Source organism: Choloepus didactylus, chromosome 8, assembly GCF_015220235.1.
Source record: "Choloepus didactylus isolate mChoDid1 chromosome 8, mChoDid1.pri, whole genome shotgun sequence".
NCBI classification, from domain to species: Eukaryota; Metazoa; Chordata; class Mammalia; order Pilosa; family Megalonychidae; genus Choloepus; species Choloepus didactylus.
The window spans coordinates 81,366,849-81,380,145 of NC_051314.1; the positions used below are offsets into that span (position 1 = coordinate 81,366,849).

The 13,297-nt window shown below is 37.8% G+C and overlaps 1 protein-coding gene across 1 annotated transcript in view; it reads left to right on the forward strand.

Annotated features, from left to right (window-relative positions):
• Positions 1-47: 47 nt before the first annotated feature.
• Positions 48-13,297, forward strand: part of CBX5 (chromobox 5) — a 34,663-nt gene continuing 21,413 nt past the window's right edge. The window contains exon 1 of the mRNA XM_037846357.1: positions 48-169. The gene's annotated coding sequence lies outside the window, so the exon portion shown is untranslated. The remainder of the gene's footprint in view (positions 170-13,297) is intronic.

Genomic DNA, 13,297 nt, shown 5'->3' on the forward strand with positions numbered 1-13,297 from the left:
GGCGGAGAAAGGGTCCAGGCCCAGGATTGGCCGCGCAGGCGCAGGAAAGTATCCGTTTTGGCGGGCGGTTGGCGTTGCGCAGAAGGCGGCGGCAGCGGTGGCCAGTGGTCCGACCTCACCGCAGACGAATAGGGAAGACGTTAGCGTTAGTGATCACTCTCGATCCCTGGTAAGTGGCAGATAATCTAGTCTATCCATACGAGGTCTTGAACCGACGCCAGTTCGGCCCGTTATTGTGTGAAATGAATGGACCGCGGGGTGGGGGTTAGCGAAGGGGGAGCGGTGGATCCGGCCAACCAATAGAAGTGCAGGGGGCGGGATGTTTTAGCCCTGTAGGATTTTTGGAGTCGGGCTGTGGAAGAGATTGACTGGCGGTTGTATGGACCTATTGGGTCCCCCTTTACCCACTGACTGATCGGTTCTTGGGCCATCGGAATGTGGGAGACGGGTTTTCCCCTCCTGAGTAGCGTCTCACCGAGCCAATAAGTACGAAGCGCGCGGTAGGTTGGGCTTCTCCGAGAGGCAGCGGTTCGACTCCAATGGGGAATGCAGGAGTCGGGCGGTTACATGGATGGACCAAATCTGGAGCCAGTAGACAGACAGCCTAAGGAAAGCGCTCGGGCTGGTGGTCCAATCAGCGCACCGAGACAGGGAGGTGTTAGATTTGGGGGCGTAAGGAAGGGGGATCAATGCCAGTGATGGCGTGTGGGAGTGGGTATTTTATCCACAATGCCTTCTCTGACAAATGCTCGTTTGGGCCTCCATCCCATTCCCCTGTTTGCTAGGGAAACCATATGTTTTTGTTGGCATTTTTTTCACCTCATCGTTCACCACTTTTTTGGGGGGGAGAGCCGTGGAGGTCTTTTGACCCTGGGAATTCGTTTCTTTAGGAAGACTAACAAAAAGGCTAAAACGAATAGGATACATCTCTATATACTGTCATGGAAAGACATCCGAGATAAATAATACAAAATGATAATGCATATTTCTACGGACAAATTAGATACGTTTATAAAACCATGGAAAAAGTTTCTGGAAAGCTAGACACCAAAGTATGTTACCTCTTGAAACAATAGGATAGGGGCAGGTTGGGTTGGTCGTGGGCACTTAAATCTTTATCCCCCGTGTATAAACCTTTGCAGGGATAATAATTTGGGATTTAAAATTAAAATTTAAAAAAATTTAAATGATGGATACGATGGTGATAGTAGCATAATATTGTGAATGTGATTAATATCACTGAATTGTGCACATGAAAGTGGTTAAAATGAGAAATATTGTTTGTATATGTTACCACAATTAAATAAATTTTAAAATGCAGTTTTTGTTTTGTTTTGTTTTTTCTATTCCGGTCATAATCACCTACTTCTCACCACTCCTTTTCTATTATACCTTTTAAGAGTATTGTTTTTCCCTTAAGAACTAAGGGGATTCTGGATATGAAAATAATAAGTAACTTTTTTTGAGTACTTAGTACGAGTTGGGCATAGTGCCAAGAGCATTATCCATGTCCCCATCTTTTATCTTAGTTTTTGAGGAATGCCCTGCACCCACCCGCCCATATGTCTATATATATATTTGCACTCTTAGAGGTTTTTAAACCCTCTTTTTGCTGTTCGTTTGAGAATTTCTGAATATGGATAAGAATGAAGTTGCTTAAAAGGAGAATGATATTTAGACTGTTGGGGAAAGGAAGATCCATCCGTTACACAGATAATTCATTGCCTTTTGATTATATTTCCTTCAAAGTGTTTATTTTACAGGTAGTCCAGTCCATCCCCTGTTGATGATGCCCACTCTGCTTGTTTCAAGATGTTTTGGAAAAATATATAAATTTTCGTTACATATTGGCTGTATCAAAATCTTTACTGCTTTATTGTCTGTTGATTCATTTAGGGTCAAGGGAAAAATAATTAAATACTGTAATAAACTACAATATATAAAGTATGCTTAAGATTAAAGACCTTTCTGACTTACTGCCAAAAAATGTAAAATGATTATTTTAGTTAAGCTCATAATGAATAGAGGAGAGAGTTCCACATTCTCTGGCAGTTTTAAAAGGACAAACATTTTATATCTGGTCACAAACCCAATTGTATGATAATGATGCAGCTACTTAACTTTTTAAGAACTAAAGTGAACTTAGGGGTGTCTGTCCCCAATTTATTTAGGTTTGAAAGGAATGCAGTCTTGATCTAAAACAGGCTTTCTCAGCCTCAGCACTATGACATTTTGAGCTGGATAATTCTTTGTTGTGGAAAGCTGTCCTGAGCATTGTAGAACGTTTAGCAGCATCCCTGGCCTCTACCCACTAAATACTAGTAACCTCTCATCCCATCCCAAATTCCGACAACCACAGTGTTTCTAGACATTGTCACATATCTTGAGGTATGGGGCAGGGCTCAAAATCTTCCCTGTGGAAAACTATTGCTCTAAAATATGGCAGATGCTAGAATTGTTAAAATCTTTTATTTTACCAATTGGAAATTGATAAAGGAAGGTGAAGATGGCTGAAGTGTGTAGGGAGAGGCCTTTGGTAGTAAATGGAACACTAAATCCTAATAATTACCCCTTGGTTAATCTTTTCAGATAGTCTTGATCAGTGTTCCATTGGATAAAAGGAAAATTTTATTAAGGTTTTTACCATTATTTCAACTTACACATATGATTGATTATATCTTGTGTTTGTTGGGCTTCCTTGAATAATTGTGAATATGCTTTTGAAGATGGTACACTTTACTTTAGGTGCTTCTTACATTCTATTTAAGCCTCTTTCCTGAGAATCTTTTGGATCAATGTCTCAAAAACTTTTTAATACAACTTAGAAAAGAAATACATTTCACACTGCCCATACATACAAGTTTCACTAAACAAATACATGGGCAGAGCACTCTGATATTTCTCACCTACAGTATACTGTTTCATTTAGTAAAAAATGAACTGGTTTCACAGTTTATCACCATGTACACACCCACAGTTTTGAGGGGAAAAAACCACAAAAACAGAACACTGATAAGCAGAATAGATAACCAAATGATACCACCTTAGATTACTCTCTGAGTGGATTCCTCATTGAAATGCTGAGATTACCACATCAAATTGAAAATCCTAACTTCTGTTTTTTTTCTCTTGTCTTTAGAGAACCTGGTTTGGTTGTTAACTTGTACCACTCTGTTAAGAGTATCAAGCGTTAAGTATATGTTACAAAAGCTAAATTTAAAACACTTGTGTTTAGAACTTCCAGACATATAAAGTAAAACCTATAAGGATTATTCACTAAAAGGGAAAAATAACAGCTTTTCACTGTTCTCTCTGAAAGCTAATGAAAGCTGCTATCTGCATAGTAGGAGAGCAGGGTGATGGTTGGGAAAAGACATCTGAAGTGTCTGGATTTTTATGTCTGGGAGAGTTCTGGAAATTCTGAGAGCCTTTGACAGTAGTGTTAGAAGAGAGAGAAAGGTGTCCAGGGTACAAAGCTTTCTGAGGAGGACTAGTGAGTATTTTTTACTTTTATTGAGCCATTATATTTAACCATGTAGTATGATTTCCATATCTCATTAGAAATTGCCCATTTATTTAACAACATCCCCTGGTAAATCAAATATATATTGCTCTTTCCTTGCTGTATTTTTATTTCCATTCACTTTATGTGAAATTGGGCCTAAAGCTGTGCTGTGGGTATTGATTTTAAAAATGATAAATTATATTGGGAGACATCGCTTGTAACTGACTATGTATGGCTGCTATTTATACAATTGTTATTCATGAACTTGGACTCGGGGCAATCATCTTTTCTCCCTAACATAAACTTTGATTTCCTTTCCCTGCTTAAGTTTATAGAGGATGACTTTTACTGACAGTTGTACTTATGGGGAAGGAGTCCAGGTTATCCTGAGAAGAGTTGGCTTGTGCAGAGTCCAAGATACAGATTTGTTGGATTTCTCGAAGCCAACTTTACACTTGTGTTGGCAGAACACCCACAATGACAACTGCTGCCTATGTTTAGTCTGTCCGGGAGCTCTCTACCAACTAGCATGTTTGAAGAATAATATACACTGTTCTTGTTAGTAACTCTGTAAATACTAGACCTTTCTGAGTGTGTTTTCTCAGGTCTGCCAAAAATTTTTTTGGCAAATTGCATCCTGTGATTGCCTCAATTCACCCTTTAAAATGAGGGATTAAAGGTTTTGGCATTCTTTGGGTCACTTGAAGCATAATTGTTTTTGGATCAGTAATCAACTTTATATATACCCAGTTTATGATTTTTAAAGCTATATTTCCCCAGTGTATTAGTTTTCTGTAGCTGTTGTAACAAAGTGGGTGACTTAAAACAACACATATTTATTCTCTCACAGTTCTGGAGGCCAGAAGTCAGAAATTCAGGCATCAGCAAGGCCAGACTCTCTCCTTAGAGGCTCTTAAGGGGGAATCTGTCCCTTGTCTCTTCCAGCTTCTGGTGGCTGTTGGCCACATCTCTGCTTTGTCTTCTCATCGCCTTCTCTATGTGTCTGTCTCAAAACACTTTGCATCTCTCTTATAAGGATACACGATTGTGTTTAGGACCCACTGGATAATTCAGGATAAGCTCCTCTTTGCAAGATTCTTAACTTAATTACATCTTGTAGCATATAAGATAATAGTCACAGGTTCAGGGGATTGGGACATAGACATTTCTTTTTGGAAGCCACCATTCAGTCCACAACACCATGGTTCCCTAACCCCTATCCAAGCAAATTTGACCCAAAATTCAAAAAAGTTATTTTTAAAAATGAGAGAGAGGCAAATGAAAACCAAACAGACAAACAAACACTGGCTCAGGAATCCTGGATTGTTTTTCCACTACTGCCATTAACTAGTGGTATAACCTTGAGTGAGCCATTTGGCCTCTTTGGTTCTTTGTTTCTTCTTCTTATATAGAAGATGTTAGGTGATAGCTAATTAGCTTCTAGATCTAAGATTTTTGTGACGTGATTCCTAGGTCTTCTTGGAGGTTACTTTTGAAATCAATAGCAATAAAGGCAAATTAAGGACTCATTCTAACATTTTGGGCCAGTGTAGTACTGTGGTAGGCTTGCCTAGGACTTGAGGAACCGAAGCCTGAGTTGTTGGCTGATTGCCAAATTCTTGGGACATTACAGGCTAACAGACCCTTCTTGTACTAGTTAACTATGTATTTACACCTTTTTAAAGAAAAGATTTTCTATAAATGGCGTAATGGACTAGCTGGGCCATTTTTACTCTCAACCTAATAAGAATATGAATGGTGTACTCTGGATTTCCTTTCCAGGTAATTGCAGTTCGTCAAAGTTAAACACTGACACATTTTCTACCTGAAAGAAAATAGGTCATGGAGACTAAAAATTTTCACATGCAATCTCATTCTTCAGACTTAACCAAGTACCTGTCTCATTGTATTTCATTGCTGGGAAGGACACTAGAAAGCCTGGGATTGAGATGCTGTAGCTGAAAGACTGAAAATAAAGTTTTATAACACACCCTCATTTTTTATTTCTTCCATGGAGAGGAGGAACCAGATTGAATCCAAGTATTTCTCTGATTGTAATCTACATTTCTTAGAATAAAGCGACTTTGTATCTGAGCCAGCAGGCATAATTATGTCGGAATAAAATGCCCTGTGCTAAGGAGGTCAACTAACAGGATGGGAAATCTATCTTTGGTTTCTGTGGCAAATCCTTGAACTCTGTGTGCCTTGTTTCTCATCCCTAAATCAGTATGACTCGCTTACCTCCCAGGGAGTTGAGGAGGGTAATATACTGCTAATTTGTTGAGTATTTCACAACAATAAATTATATCTAAGGATCTGATAACACATAGGCAAACCTAGTTTATATATGAGGAGTTGGAGAAAAGCATAGATAAAACTTGAAGATAAATTGAGAAAATCAGTTATTTTTAACTTCCTTTATTATCAAACATTTTACCTTCTGTTTGCTGAATATTTTTTTTTTTTTTTTACTGTGCTCTTTGTTTTATTAATTTTTTTGGTAAAATATACATGACATACTAATCATTTTAACCATTTTAAGTGGACAATTTTTTTGACATTAAGTATATTAACAATACTGTGTAACTTTCACTCTATCTAGTTCCACAATATTTTCATCACTCCAGAATAAAAACCTGACCCGATTAAGTGGATACTCCCCACTTCCCCCATCCCTTTACCCCCGGTAATCACTGCTCTGCTTTCTGTCTCTATGAATTTGCTTATTCTAAGTATTTCATATATGAGAAACCATATGATGTTTGTCCTTTTGTGTCTGGCTTATTTTACACAACACAAAATTATCAGGGTTCATCCACCATATATCATGTACCAACACTTTCTACAACTGAATGTTCCGTTGAACGGATTGACCACGTTTTGTTTGACGGACACTGGGGTTGCTTCACCTTTTGACTATTGAATAATGTTGCAGTGAGGACTGGTGCGCAGATATCTGAGTTCCTGCTTTGGAGTCTTTAGGGTACATGGGAGTGGAATTGCCTAGTTACATGGTAGTTCTATGTTTAACTTTTTGAGGAACCACCAAACTGTCTTCTACAGTGGTTGCAACATTTTATATTCCACCCACAGTGGACAGGGGTTCCTATTTCTCCTCATCCTCGCCTACGCTTACCTTCCAGTTTTTTAATAGTAGCCATCCCAGTGGGTGTCAAGTGGCCTCTCACTGTAGTTTTTTTTTTTTTTTTTTTTTTTAATTCAGTTTTATTGAAATATATTCACAAACCATACAGTCATCCATGGTATACAATCAACTGTTCACAGTATGATCATATAGTTATGCGTTCATCACCACAATCTATTTCTGAACATTTTCCTTACATCAGAAAGAATCAGAATAAGAATAAAAAATAAAAGTGAAAAGAGAATACCCAAACCATCCCCCCAACCTACCCTATTTGTCATTTAGTTTTTACTCCCATTTTTCTACTGATTTTTTTTTCAATTTTTTAACTTTGTTTATCAAAAAATTAAAAACAAACAGGCAAACAACAACCAAAAAAACCCCACAACATTTCAAACAAAGCAATGGATTAAGGAAAACAAATAACCTAAAATAACTACTTTGCTTCCAATATGTTCCTACCATACCCCAAGAAAATTAATAAACCATGTCCAAACAGAGGAGTAAGAAAAACAAATAATCTAAAATAACTACATTGCTTCCAACATGTTCCTACCATACCCCAAGAAAATTAACAACCCCTAAGAAAACAAAGGAATAAGAGAAAAAAAAAACCTAAAATAACTCTATTGCTTCCAACATGATCTTACTATATCCAAGAAAGTTTACAAGCCATAATCATTCCTGAGCATTCCCATAACATTGAGATTACCCTCCATAGTTTATCTGTTCTTATTAGATTATCATTCCCCCTCCACTAATTGGTATCTCTAGGTCCCCTACATTCTACAGTATAAAACATTGTACATTTTTCACAGAATTCACATTAGTGGTAACATACAATATCTCTCTTTTTGTGCCTGGCTTATTTTTCTCAGCATTATGTCTTTTTTTTCTTTTTTTTTTTTTTTAATCTTAATTTTATTGAGATATATTCATATACCACGCAGTCATAGAAAACAAATCGTACTTTCGATTGTTCACAGTACCATTACATAGTTGTACATTCATCACCCAAATCAATCCCTGACACCTTCATTATTTGCTGAATATTTTTGAAAGTGTTTTTTCTTTTTTTCATAACAGACTATGAGATAGGTAGGGCACATAACTAATACCAGACTAGGTGATAAAGGGATCAGTTCATCAAGAGGACATAACAATGCTAAATGTTTATACAACTAATAACAGAGCTTCAAGATAACATGAAGGAAAAATCAATAGAAGTGAAAAGAGAAATAGACATCTGCAATTATATTTGGAGATTTCAATACCCCTCTCTCAGTAATTGACAGAAAATCATAAGGAAATAGAAGACTTGAACAACTGTCAATCTGATCTAGTTGACATAGAACACACTGTTCGACAACAGTACACATTCTTTTCAAGTGCATGTGGAACATTTACCACCGTAGACCATCTTCTGGTCCATAAAACGTCTGAAATTTAAAAGGATTTGTCCATAAAAGTTTGTTTTCAGCTTGTAATGGAATTAAATTAGAAATCAGTGACAGAAAAATAACTGGGAAATCCCTAAATGTCTGAAAACTAAAGAACACACTTCTGAGTAACCCATACACTAAAGAAGAAATTACAAAGAAAATTGGAAAATATTTTGGACTGAATGAAAATGAGACCAGGACATCAACATTTGTGGGATGCAGCTAATGTGGTGTTTAGAGGGAAATTTATAGCATTATACTTCAATTAAAAAAGCAGAAAGGTCTAAAGTCAATGACCTAAGTTTAAGAAACAGAAGGGCAAATTAAATCCAAAGTGAGGAGTAGAAAGGAAATGATAAAGGTAAAAGTAATTAAGGAAATATAAAACAAACAATAGAGAAAATCAGTGACACAAAGTTGATTGTTTCAGAAGATTGATTAAATTGATATACTGAGCAAGTCTGATTAAGGAAAAAAAGATGCAGATTACATCAGGAGTAAGAGGGGACATCGCTGCTGATTTTACAGACATGAAAAAGGTAATAAATATTATGAACAACTATGCCAATAAATCCAGTGTCTCAAATGAAATGACTCACTTTTTCTTAAAAGACTTAACTTACCAAAGCTCATTTAAGAAGAAATAATGAAACGTCCTGCCCTGTATCTATTAAGGAAGTGGAATTTGTAGTTTAAAAACTCGCCCTACAAAGAAAACTCCAGGCCCAGATGGCTTCACTGGTGAATTTTACCAAACTTTCAAGGAAGAAATATCAGTTCTAGTCAAACTCGTCCAGAAAATACAAGAAGTGGGAACACTTATCAAAGCATTAATTGTTTTTTTTAACTTCCTCTATCAGACAGTTTTCCTTCTATTTCCTTTATAGTTTTCAAAGTGTTCTCTTGTTCCTTTTCCACAACAGACCAGAAATAAGTAGGGCAAATAACTAATGCCCAGATTAAGTGAACTCTGTCCACTTTGCCCTTTCAGGGATCTGGTTGGGATGGGACCCACATCTCCTCTTACCTGATTCTGATCTTTCCACTCTTAACAAGTTGTCCTTTTTGTCTCTTTTTCATAACTTTGGGAGAAGGTGCTAACCAGCAATGATTGAAGGAAGGAGAAACTTTTAAAATTGTAAGCTTTTAAGCTGAAGACTAGACTAGACTCATGGTGCCCATGAAGTGCTTGGCACTTATTAGGCCATCAGTAAATATTCCATAACCAACTGAACAATTTTAGAGCAAGGATCAGGATTACTATTTATTAATCATTCCTTTGGCATAGGGTTTGAATTGGGAATGTAGTTGGAACTTGAACAAAAGGAAAGAAAAATCTTACTTGGCTAAGTAACATGTCAAAACACTCAGTTGAAGAGCTGGGTGGTCTGAAATTGGCCATCCCTTTAAACCATTTATCTGGTGGTGGTGGCCTTTCTTTGCATTTAACTATCAATATATCTGAAGTGTAGAGCACACTTTTATGATATTGTGCCATAGTAACTCACACTTAAATGTCAATAGAGACACTTGCAAAGACCTGCAAGGTTCAATAACTTCTGTTGTGGGTTTGTTTCTCCTGTCATCACCCATTATTATTTTTTTACAGCTTTTAAATTGCTGCAGAGAGGAATTGGTCAGGATCATAATAGATAGCCACGGAGCTGCCAAGGGTACCCTTGGATGGTGTGGAGGAAAAGTTCAATACTGGCTTGATTTTATTTATCTAAATGGTAGGCCATGACTTCAATATAATTCATGTTGCAAATACAGCCAGGTAATGGTAAAGCACAAAATTATGCCATTTGTTGAAGGAACATTTCTCTTTTACTCCCTGAAGTGTTATGAGCCTAGTATCTTCAACATTAAAATTAGAGTTATTTTAGAGGTTTTAGTTTAACATTATGCAAATTAATTTTTAGGTCTCTTGAATGTCTTTGCTAAGTTAAGACTATGAGAGAACCTAAATTGTCTGGTTTAGTATAGGCTCTTCCTTAAAATAGAAGAGTTGTTGAAATTATCTGAAGGGGCCTTTGTAACCAACCCTTAAGCTGCCTATGTCCCAAATCTGTGCAAGCTGGATGATACCAGGGTGAGGACTAAGTCTTAATTTTATGGCTGATGTTTGAGATATGCTTTATAACCATTATTTTGTTTTATTTATTCAGTTCTTTTTTAGCCCTTCCATATTTTGTGAACATAGTTTCCAAGAGTAGGATCAGGCATAAATCTAAGATTCATGGTAATCTACTCAAATATTTTTTCTTAAGATTTATGATGAAATCACCAGATTCTTTGTGAGAGATGACAGGGACAGGGTCTCCTGGTTCATTCTTCATCACATTTAGGAGAGGAGTGGGTGTGAGATTAACACCTGCATGAGATTGCTGTCCAGTGCCTTGAGATGGGTTCAGTACTTTCCAAGAGTAAAGTTGTTGGAAAGCACCACCTGGAAGACATTTTCCCATAGTGGTGTCAAGTTCTACTTTCTCATAAATCTTGAACATTTGGATATCTAACCTCTTGCCCAGTGGTGGGTTTAGGTGTACGCTCAGTAAATTTGAACACTAACGCTTAAGAGAAGTCAGTAGGTTTTAATAAAAAATTTCGTGTAAGATTATTTTGTGGGATTGTGACCTGGTAATGAGATATCAAGAATTTATGTGTTACTACTAAGTATACCTGTTTACCTGTCTGAGACTTGAAATCCTATAGTCCACATTCATTTATTTTTTTTAATGGTGGACAGAACTTGGAGGATAGATGGTACAGTCAAGTGAAATTTACAAGGCAGCCTTTATCTCCATTTATAAGGTATATGTTTTAAACAAGAATAAAAGGCCCTTTACTCCCATGCTCACTGGATAATCAACAAACAAGATACTTTGCCTGAGAATAATACTATGACTGTGGTTGAAGCAGTGCCTTGTCCTGATTTTTAAAGAATCACAAGCTGGAGCTGTGGTAGCCAAAGGGAGAGCATTTCCTCTCCTGACACTCCTCTCTATTAATAAAGTTTGTGTTGTCTATATGTGGCTTGTTAATGATAGGGGTGTTAACGACCACAGTTAATCTTCCTCCTCAACTCTTTCTTAATCCAGTCTCTTAAATAGACATTTAAAAAGCTTTTAACTCCTCTTGAATTGGGCGCTCATGGGCTTTTGGTGGAGGTGGAGTGATAGTTATCAGCCCATTTAACAAAACCTGAGACAGCCAGGACAGCTGTAATGTGCATCTTTATACTGTGTTTTTGTTAAAATGCCACATGGCTAATACTTTGGAAATCATAAATTCGGTGGAAGAAAACATCTTTATAGAGGGTATTTTAGTTTTATGCTGTATGTGTTACATACCTAAAACCATTGGTACTTCAAGATCCATAAAGAGCAAAGAACAGACATAGAGCAGATTAAAATCGTTCTGTAAATTTGGTGTTTTCATGGGGTTTATTTGCTGCCACTAGGCTATCTAAAGAATGCTTTGAAGACAGTGTGGTAGCTGACAATTTAATCTTCACCAAAGCCACTTCTCTTTCCCGGGGGATCTTAGGGAAGCAATGGGAATTTCTCAACCCTGGGCCAAATCAAGTCACCCATCAGTGGCATACTTAACCCATGTGGTCGTGAGCTTTGCATATGGCCTCTCCCTTCCTTGCTCTTTAGCCCTGGCTTTCTTTCGGGAGGATTTTGTCTTCTTGGTGGGCTTAGAGAATTTATATTGAAACTGAAATGAAGAGAGAGAGCTCACTGTTTATGCAATTTGGCATTTGATCTGCCACCTCCAAATAGTTTAATAGGTAATTCAGTGAGGGAATCGGTGTTCATTCCTTTTTGAACAATAAAAGAAAACTTTGGAGAAAGATTTAGCATTATGTTATATACGCTATTGCTCCTAAGTGGTGATGAAAATGAAAGGTACTACACCAAGATCTAAGAAAAGCCACCAAGGTGGCTGCCACTGAAAAGTAGTGACTGAAGGAACTGGAATAGGGAGCCTGAGCGGGACAGAGCAGACACCAGAGGCCCTGCATAGGTAGTTGTGTGATTCCAGGATTGAATGGTTAATGCAGAGACTAAACCATTACGGCTGTTGTTCTGGATCTCCCCAGCTTTCTGTAATGTCCTCTTTTTCTGTAATTGCTGGGACTGACAGTTTTTAAACTTTTTTCTTTTATCCTTATGTATGGAATGTTTTTTCCCCGTTCTCTTTCTGCTTCACCTCCTCACCTCTTGCTTTTTTTTTTTTTTTAAGATTCATCTGTTAAAAGAAGTCTCCTGTCAGCGGCTTGGAATGTGGGTTCTGACTGTGCCCGACCACAAAGCCCTTTGATGTTTTTTCAAGGTTTACTTCTCACCAGATTCCTGGTTTAGGTGCCTTTTCCCAGCATTCGAAGGCCTATAAGGCGAAATTGCCTTGCATTGTTGATATGAAGGCTTGGTGGGCCTGCTGGTTTCTCGTATCCTTATGGGTTTTAGTTGCCAGAATCTGTAGTTATTGATGCCTTTACCAGAAAGTTCCTGTCTGTATTCAAGAGAGGGCTGAGAGCTGTTACGCCTGAAAGGCTCTCTAGAAACTTGAGAAGCTGTTCACCCCTTCCCATGGAGATTTCCACAAGGATAAGGTTGCGCTCAGAGGCTGACTGCTCAGAGGTTCGTCCTCTCTTCCTTCCGTCATGGTATCAGGATTCTACTTTAATCACTCCATCATTTTGCCAGTCATGTCTCATTTCTCATACTGGAACACTCCCTCTGCCCAAGCTCAGCATGAACCACCAGTCTTGATGCTTTATCTGGTCCAGGCTCTAGCCCTTAAATTGTCCGTCTGGCTTTGTGTTTCATTTGACCCTAATACACTGGGTCGCACTGTCTAAAAGAGAATTATGTCCCCTCCGATGTCGGAGTGCATTTCTCATTTCTTACTGCTGCTCCTGAGCAGATCTGTACCTTCAAGGTTAAGATGAGACACATTCCATCAGAACTATGTCGTCATCCTTGCCAATTTCTGATCTGAGACTGTCCAGGAGATTTACAAGACAATTGCATGCCATTCTTTACAGAATATTATGGTTGGACTCTGACTCCTGGCATCAGGCCCAATTTGATTTGTCAGCTGTTAAAAAACCCATTTCCAAAAAAAGGAAGGGACCTCAGCTCATGTGCCCTTAAAGCAGTTTTTAACGGTAGGAGGGAGGGAATTGATATATTT